General features: G+C 39.7%; 1 protein-coding gene across 3 annotated transcripts in view; it reads left to right on the top strand.

Annotated features, from left to right (window-relative positions):
• MEIS1 (Meis homeobox 1) overlaps nt 1–9,693 on the top strand; it is a 139,871-nt gene that overhangs the window by 104,366 nt on the left and 25,812 nt on the right. The gene's annotated exons all lie outside the window — the stretch shown is intronic.

Consider the following 9,693-nt stretch of genomic DNA (forward strand, 5'->3'; position numbering starts at 1 on the left):
ATGTTCTTTACTCAAATAGGCAGTAATTACAAGCTTAAAGAGGTTTAGTGGTCCAGTAAACTACATAATCACCCCTGAATTAGCCTGGGCTCATCAGTCGCAGTCCAGCAAGCTCGAGTCTGCTGTTTGTATGCAGCCTTGATCACATAGCAACCTGATCAGCAGGTGTGGAACAGCCAGAGTCCCCCATAAACACAACTGTCTACTGGGGACAATGATCTCTAATGAGATGAAGCTACACCAGCACTGTAATTTAAGTGGGAAAATTAGCACTAGAGAATGAGTACCAGTTCCAGGGGTCTTTAGTCATATTGGGAGCAGCATGAATTCTCCCTCTCTCTCTCTCCCTGGCTCTCGCTTTCTCTCGCTCAAAACATCTTCTCACCAAGTGTACTGGTTTTGCTTCTCACTTATGGATACTTGATTCTTTTTACAAGGGTTTTTCCTCAGTATTTAATGCCGGACCGGGTGTCTGTAAAGGCAGTAATGAGGACTGTCAACAGTCTCATTCTAAATGGTACCATTGTATTTCATCTTCCTTGTCTTTTCTCTTCATGGCTTCAAAACCCTTTCACTTTGATTTTTAAAGTGGAAAAGTGTTCTACAGGTTGGGGATAGGTCTCCTTTTAGCTGGCACGCTCTCAGCAATAGCGGAGATGAGCTGTATGTAGTTTGGAAAAGATCCTTACTTTATTGGAGTTTATTGTATAAACTGGTCACGAACTTTCTTTTCAGAAAAGTGGTCCAGGATGGTGTGCTATTGTTTTGTTTTATTGCTACAGTGAAATTCTTGGGGGAGAGCCTGTATGTCGAAACAGTAGTCTCCTCTATTCTTTCTTCAGTCCTATAAGATGGAGAACTTGAATTTTATTACATTGCGGTTTGAGAGTGGGAAGGGAACTTTTGCAACAAATAAACCCAACAACAACATAGAGCGGATTTTGGAGAAACTTGCAATTATACATGCTAAAAAAGATAAACAGAATAACACAGGAATGAAGAACATGGGCTGCAGAACTAGGTTTCTTAGGGTCAAATCCCAGCTTCATCCTATTTGTGAGTAACTCAGACGCTGTGCCTCAGTTTCCCCATCTGTAACATCAGGGTAAAAACACTGACCTCATAGACTTGTTATAAGTATTAAACAAGTGAATACTGGTAGAGCACTGAGAACATTGCCTGATGCAGAGTAAACATTATAAAAATGTCAGTTAAATAAAGTAAATAAAATCTGTACTGCTTTTGGGATTTGTAGAACTGAGTGAGAAGGATAAACAGTTGTTAAAATGGGGCTGCTAGTTTTCTGATGTTTGTCTGAAGTCATTGACTTATAAATGCTAGTTCAGGCATTTTGGGTGTCTCTAACTTCAATAGCACTCATTCATTCATACAACAAATATTTATTGGGCACAGAACTGGGCTAGTTGCCTTGTAAATGGCAATAGCATTCCTGTGTGTTTTTATTAGTATTCTACTAAAATGAAATGGTTCCAAATGTAATTTAACTCATATTTGATTAAGAATCACAAACAAAATGAAAGTAATTGGTAGAAAAACACAACAATTAATTTCAAAGCAGACAATTTAAGGCATATTGTAATGCAGGTGGATGGAAGAGCAGGCATTTGGTTCTATGACCCTTAAAGAGTGTTCTCATATATAACCTACCATCATTCTTGTGTTTGTAAGCAACACTAGAAGAACGAATAAAGTGATGGATGTATTAGTTTCCATTGAGTTTTGTATCTTGTAGCAAAATTTCCTCTTGCTTCCATTAACAGAACTGAGTTGTAGACACATACACATTAAGATAATAGCTTCTTCATAAAATGAGTGGTAATCATCATCTATATATTCATGATTAACTCATCAGGAATGAGTGGGGTTGCCCCACCCATCATTTAGAAAACAAAATAATTTGGAAGTGAATTTTCTCAACTCGTATGTTATCACCAAGTTTCAAATCCCAGCTCTATTACTTACAAGCTTGTGTGAATGTGAGAAAGTAATTTGTCCTTTCTATGCTCAAGTTTCTTCATCTATCAAATGGGTATAATATATGAGCCTCCCTCGTAAAGTTTTTGTGAGGATTAAATGAGTTAATGCATATGAAGGATTTGGAACAATGCCTGTTACATCCTCACTTCTTAATACGTGTTACCATTACTACGTCCATCACTCTTACTAATACGAGAAAGCTGCTATTAATAAAGTCCCTTTGGATAGTCGCTGTAGCGAGAATGTGGGGAAAGGTCCTGGTGAACTAACTTTCACCTCACAGCTCCATCCCTGCCCCTTGATGTTTGCTGGCAGGACAGAAGCTGTGGGGATGCGGTGGAGGAGAAGGAAAGCAGCAACTCTTCCTGGATCAAGGCTATTGACAGTGCAGAGAAACATTCAGTCACCTCTCACCACAATGGATAACTTTGTTCATGTTCCATTAGAATGTGTTTTTGGTTTTACAATGTTTACCTTAAAAAAGGGAATGGAGAAATGGGAAAGAAACATCAGTGGAAGGGTAGCCAAGTAGAGAAACTCAGGGGAGGGCAGACCTGGCTCCAGAACTAAGTAGCTGTGAGCCTTTGTTCATGTTTTGGGACCTAGCCAAGCCTCAGCTTCCTCATCTATAAAATGGAGCTAAGCATAGCCGCTACTCATGGGGGTCACCAAGAGTACCTGCGATAATGCATGTAATGCATATGGTCCTAGTGACAAACAGTAAGAGTTCAAATGAGCTATTATTTAAAATGATTTGAAAAGGACACAAAGGTGAAGCATGGCCCCTATTCCCAGCCCCACTTTCATCCCCCTACTCCTCTTACCCTGTTTTTCTTATTGGCCTTTTTGTGTTTCCTTTTATAGCCATGGTTTCCTACTAAGAGAATCAATATTCAGGGAGTTCATTAATCATCATAACTGTTCAAAATAATTTTAGCACTCTTCATGAATTTTAATACTTTTAGGAGGAGGATATAAGTAATTGCTAATTTAGAGACTAAATTTTATGTCTTTAATGCATATATTTAAAAATACTCCTGGAACATATCTATAGCTACTGAAGAACACAGCTAAACATAGGTATTATAATGGAATTGCAAGCAACTTAAAAAAATAATCCCCAATACAAAGGACTATGAAATCTCTTAATGTAGTATCTGTTTTTTTCTATTTAGTGCTTTTATTTTATATTTAATTAATATTTACAAGAAATTAAAAGATCCGATAGGTAAGACAGGCGAGGCATTGTAGTATTAGCCTCTTATAATTAACTATAAAACAACGTTTTCAGTGCTGTGTATTGTATAGTCTCATTAGTGCAAAAGTGAAGACTGTTATGAAATACTAGCCAGTGTTCAATTTTTCCTTCCACACTTAGGTCATTTTCATGTGATAAGGTCAAGTTTAGAGATTCCCACCTGACCTTCCTGCTTGCACACCTCTACTAGCAACTTCTTATAACTGCTGCTGGATAGACAAGAAATCAAATCTGAGGGCTTGTCTGGAAAATGGCTTGACTAGGCTTCAGAAAAAGCCAGTGCTGAACAATCAACGGAGCACATTTAGTTTGGGCAACTGGGCAGTCTAGGAGCGTTGGTGGAGAATTAAGAAAAGAGGTTGAAATCCTGTGACTTCACTGATGATGCTGCAAATGCTCCAGTTTTGGCTTCTTAGCCGTACAGACATCACCGTTCTTCTTTTGATTCCAGCCTGTGTGAGGATGCAGGATTCAACTGCTGTGCATTCAGGCTATGCTCTTCCACTGCACGGTACACTGCTTTTGTAATGCAAATGAGAGGCACAAAGTGTCTCTTTGATAATGTGCAGTCAGAAGACAAAAAAGCATTCACTGAAACAGTAAAACTAATTCATAAAGCTGAAAGACAATAGCGAAGCATTATGGATTTTTTTAAAGGAAAAAAAGTATCCTAGATCAATGTAATTGTCACAGTGTAAGCTATTCATAGTTAATGCATAAGGGGAAAATGGCTGCAAGTTTATTTAAAGTGGCAGAAGTTTTTATAGGCAAAAAAATTGATGTTAAACAAATATAAATATATTTGGCTAACAGGCTTCTGTTTCTGCTCTTAGAGGTCACATATATAGCTGGTTATTTTAATTTAGACAGATCCACAATATTCCCTTAGTGACAAAAACTCAGTAGAAATTTTAAAAGAACACAGAGATCCAATGGTTAAGAGCCATATGGTAGATTTTTTTCTTCTTCTTTAAAGGGAGTATCTCTCCATCACATACCAGAGTTTAGCTCAAGGTCAATTTATATTAACGCATTAAACTTTGCTGTGGAGGAGGCAAAGGGCTGGAGGAAAAAGGATAAAAGAAGTTCCGAAATTGTTCTTCCAACATATTCAGCCAAGCAACAGAACATTGCCTTGATAAGGGTGATATTGGACAGTTGCCATAATTCCTCCTGTTAGATCAGCTATCCCGGTACCTATTCCCATACCTTTTAAAGCATAGCATGTAACATTTTGCTTGAAAATTGCTTCCACCTCTATTGCTTTGTTATAGCTGTTTTGCAGTTTCAGTGGAGAGGCAGTTCTGTGTCACAAGAAATTACTAATCTGAGGCTTGAGAGGGGCAGCGTAGCTTTCCATTATCTCACCGGTGAGCTCTGTACAGGATTATTTTCAAAATTTCTGTTGCCATTACAATGAGCTGTTAGAGTGGGCAAGACAGAGAGGGAGGGATCATTATTGAAACTTGGTTACCAGGGTAGATAAGATAAAGTTCATCACTGTCTTGGCATCCACATTTGCAGTCAGGGGTGGAAAATTTGATGAAAGGGGTACATTTGGTCAAGGCTATCATTCAGATAGAAGGTTGGACATTTTCCATCTGTGTGTGCTGAAGAGTTTCTCTTTTCCTATTAATGCTCATCTGAAAGAGTGGGTTTGACTGTTTACAGAAATAAGTTTTCTTACAATGTATTGTAAACTTGTAAATACCAGATAACCAACATCAGAAACCCCCTCCCGTCCCCATCTCAAGATATAAGATTGGAATTGGGCAGAGATAACTTTCTTTAGAAAGTTGCCATTTTCTTTCTGTCACTTTTTATTCTGGCTGGCTGGTGAAAGGACCGTTCAGACTTAATTTTTATGTAAGCTATTTTTAGATTTTTTTTTAAATTTTATTTTTGGCTGTGTTGGGTCTTTGTTGCTGCGTGTGGGCTTTCTCTAGATGTGGCGAGTGGGGGCTACTCTTCGTTGTGGTGCAAGGGCTTCTTACTGCAGTGGCTTCTCTTGTTGTGGAACACAGGCTCTAGGTGCGTGGGCTTCAGTAGTTGCGGCACGCGGGCTCAGTAGTTGTGGCTCGCAGGCTCTAGAGCGCAGACTCAGTAGTTGTGGCGCATGGGCTTAGTTGCTCCGCAGCATGTGGGATCTTCCCGGACCAGGGATCAAACCTGTGTCCCCAGCACTAGCAGGTGGATTCTTAACCACTGTGCCACCAAGGAAGTCCTCGATTTTTTTTTTTTTTTTTGAGACAACCTCTATTTCTGTTACACAGGACACATACTCCAGGGATCATTTTATTCTTTGATGGGGTTATTGAGCCATCACTGCTATCCGAGGTCATTATTAGAAGTCACACTGCAGATCTAGAAACACAGGAAGAGTGGCAAGCAGGGTCTATTTCAGCAAGAGACTGGGAAGAAGTCAGGGTGTTGATTATTGAAATCAGAATGATCATTTTGTGAGTTCTTGCCTTTAGCTCGGGTTCCACTGCCCAAGCCACTTGTTTTCCCTTTGAGTCTAGCAGCTCTTCTCTTCCCAGCGCAGCCCACCTAATACATGTGTGCACGTTTAATGTTGGAAGGGAGGGTCAGCTTTACCCATACATAATCACTGTTTTATGGCTTTTACTCATTCCTGAGGTGTTAATGCAGATCAAATGGGAAACACTCGAGAAAGAAGCCTTGCAGCTACTGCACTGCCCCCCTCTCCCGTCTCAATCGTTAATTCTTTTTTTTTTCTCAATCGTTAATTCTTATTGTAAGATCTAAAGGTAATTTTGTTTACTCTCTTAATGCGTTGCTCTTCTCCCAGTGGCCCTTGCATATCCTTTCTCAAATTCCCATCTTGATCAATTGTTTGCAAATAATTAAGCTTTTAAGAGATAATGGCAGGAAGCTAATGTACACAACAAAGACGAGGTCTCCTGTCCCTGTCTATTGGACTGTGGTCAAATTTGCTTTGATATCCCATAGTGATTAGGTTGATTGGTATATCTGGCAAGTGCAATCCCTCTTTACTTCACAAGAACCTACTGATCTTTCTTAAACCAGTGTCCTTGCCGTTTGGATGCCATAATAGCAGAGGTGTTCAGGAAAATGGCAGGGGAGACCTAGCCCTGTGGTTGCAATGGTTTGGAATGAATTTTCCATTTTCTTCCTAATATGGCACTCATCTTTCTCTCTTTTGTAAAATGACATCTACCTTTGCCCTTCTTATGGCCTCACTAGCCCTGTGGGCGGAACGCAACCTGGGCTTTGAATGTTTTCACAGCAGCCTTGCCTGTGGCATGTTGGGTTTTTGTCAAGTCATTTTTATTTTTTTAAGTCTACAAAGGAATAACTCATACTGTCCACAAAAAGCTTATCTAGTAAAGATGCATAGGATTTAAGATAGTTAAACATATTGGATTTCAGTTAAAAAGCCTACTTCTTTGTGAATTTTTGACTGACTGTGGATTAGCTACCTGAAGTTGTGGCTTTCATGTGATTCTAGCAATTACAGAATTTTTTTGGGGGGGGTGGAATTGAAAGTTTGTGGGACACCAGGTTCAAGAACTATGAAAAAAAGAAAAATATCCAGTCGGTGTACCATAGACAAAGGTTTAAGAATTTTGTTGATACCTTTTGCCCCCTTAACAATGACCAGATTATTGTGACATTTAATTTCAACCAGGCTCATTCATTTCTATTAAAAAAAATATATCCTGAACAACTGAAAATTGTCTAATGGAGACAGAGTGCTGGGTCTCCATAGCTTGAGGCTGCCTGGCAATTATGCTGCATGAAATTAGGCACAGTTTGTTCCAATTACTTAAAATCAGATCACATGAAAAGTGACAGAGAAAAAAACGGTTAGAACTTTCTCATTTTATAATATTTAAATTCTGAAATCAGAAACTGCATGATGTAAAGAAACAACCGAAACTTGCACTGACAATTTGCAGGCCATAGATTGCTCTTTGAAGCTATAATGATTCAGGTAATTTTAATGATCCAAAGAGAATTTTCCTGACACCCTTTGCATAAATAAAATGTGAATTCCACTTGCTTTCTAAGAATGCATGTAAAACTTGCTCACAAACAGGCATGCAAAAATACTCTTGAAAACACAGCACAAATAAACGACTGTGACAATTCTCAATTTTCAAAGTAACTAAAGGTAAATGGCATAAATATTAATTTTTATCCAGTTCTGGTCATAATATTAAGACACAACTAACAAGACAGGGCAAAAGGTGTTGCCATCCAGCTGTAGTGAAGAGGGACCGTTGACATATTTATTAATTCAATTGAAAAGCACTGAAAGATTTCCAGAGGACCTGCAAAACTGTAAGCAAATCACATTACAGAAGATGTTATAGATTGGAAATGACCTGTGTACATCAGTGTACAGCTTTATATAGCAAATAGTGCCAACAGCTAGATGCTAAAATTTGCATATTTCAAAGTCAGGCTTTTATTACTCAGGAATTGCTAGCCTGGCTAACCTCCAGATGATAAAATCGAGAAGTTGTCCCTTTTTCAAAGTCTCATAGTTAGTGAATGGCAGCATAATTTATACAGTCTAAAAGGGTCATATGTAACTTTGTGCAATTCTTCAACTAGTGTAGACATAGAACTACTATATATGAAACCATAATTCAGTATTCAGTTCAGAGGATAAAAGATTCATTTGGTTTGTATTGTGTGGCAAACCTTTATGAAGTGGGAGTCATGTTTTAAACCTTAGGGCAGTGTATTGCTTTTAGGTCAGTATCCAATTGTGAGATTTTGCCTGTGGTGCCTGGCATAGTGGTGAGTAAGGTGATTGTCACCTGTGATCTTTGCCAATGATGGAGGTGATATACTTTCATTTGAAAAGAGTGGGTAGACATCACTTTTAGGAATGAAGTAAGGAAAGTCGTGTTGTGGATCTCAAATTGGATTTATACTTCCTGTGGGCTTTAAAAAAAATTTTTATTATACATTTTGATGTTGCATCTGAGTGGAGAGTATCTGTGTATCATGGCAAGTCAGAGCCATTCCTTTGTTCCACTGATATTTACTGGTTTTCTTTATGTGCTGGTCTGGGCTTTAAGGATGGTGAATGAGAAAGGCGAGGGTGTTAGAGATGCTAAATGAGTGAGAAGAGACGCATGACCAAGGAAAGAAATAATCAGAACGGGTGTTTCATAGAGTGATGCTTGCTATTAGAGAAAAAGGGGAAAAACTGGCGTGAGAGTGGTAAGGTGGTCTGGTGGAGAGTCGGGGGAGGGTAAGGCTTGGCATTTGAGCTGAGACCTGACAGTGACCTTGGAGCAGGAGCCTGAGGGTAGGGACCAGCTTGGTGTGTTGGAAGAACACACCAAGTGGCTGGACAGAGGGGTGCAGTGGGGTGAGAAGAGGATGCCCATCTGGGAAGTGGGCAAGGGCTGGGTGGTGGCACGCACCGCTGGGCAAGGGGAGCGGTCTGGAGGTTTTTGAGGCGGGACAGGAATGGAGATTATGAAAGGCGTTTGCCGTATCCTTCTGTCATGATGAGGCTTAGACACTGGATGGGAGGCAGGAAATGTCCCTAGGTCGTGTCGCTGCGGACTGTGCCTTCCCCTGGCCAGTTTCCTCACCAGTAAAACAGGAGGGACAATAGGTTCTATTTATGTCCCTCAAAGGGATATAATGGGGATTAATTACCATTCTGTCTGTAATATACTTGGAGCTCTTTAGAGAGAGGCACTATATTCCGTGAAAGCAAAGCCTTATTCTAACTGTGTCTTTATTGATTAAGTGACAATCAAGACACAATGCTTATGGGAAGAATGGCTACATCTCTGCTCTCCACAAATCGAATCCCATGTGTATAGATATAGAACATATTTAAACTTATATGTAAGAGCACTGAAGCGGTCATTAACGAGCCTTCTTAGCATCTAATCAGACATTATTAATAAGATTGAAAGCTATGTTAATTAGCATTCAATAGACCAGAATTTCATTTCTGATGGCACATACAGTTAAATGGAGAGTTGGGGGTGCCCTTTCCCATTGATAAAGAGAATGGAAGGTTGACTATCAGAACAATTATTATCTTGGGAGAATTTATTGGGGTGCAGTGTTTCAAAGTAGCCCATGTCACCAATGGATGGAAACCATGTCCTCAGCTCCTCTCCGAGGCTTTAGAAATGTATATTTCAAATTTAGATATAATTGACTATTAAACAGAAAGTATCTTGCCAAAACTAATCTTAGCAGAATTCTAAACATCTTACAAGAAGGTATAGATTTCATTTTTTTTTTTTTTTTTTTTTTTTTGCGGTACGCGGGCCTCTCACTGTTGTGGCCTCTCCTGTTGCGGAGCACAGGCTCTGGACGCGCATGCTCAGCGGCCATGGCTCACGGGCCCAGCCACTCCGCGGCATGTGGCATCTTCCCGCACCGGGGCACGGACCTGTGGCCCCTGC

Source organism: Physeter macrocephalus, chromosome 12 (assembly GCF_002837175.3).
Source record: "Physeter macrocephalus isolate SW-GA chromosome 12, ASM283717v5, whole genome shotgun sequence".
Classification (NCBI taxonomy): domain Eukaryota; kingdom Metazoa; phylum Chordata; class Mammalia; order Artiodactyla; family Physeteridae; genus Physeter; species Physeter macrocephalus.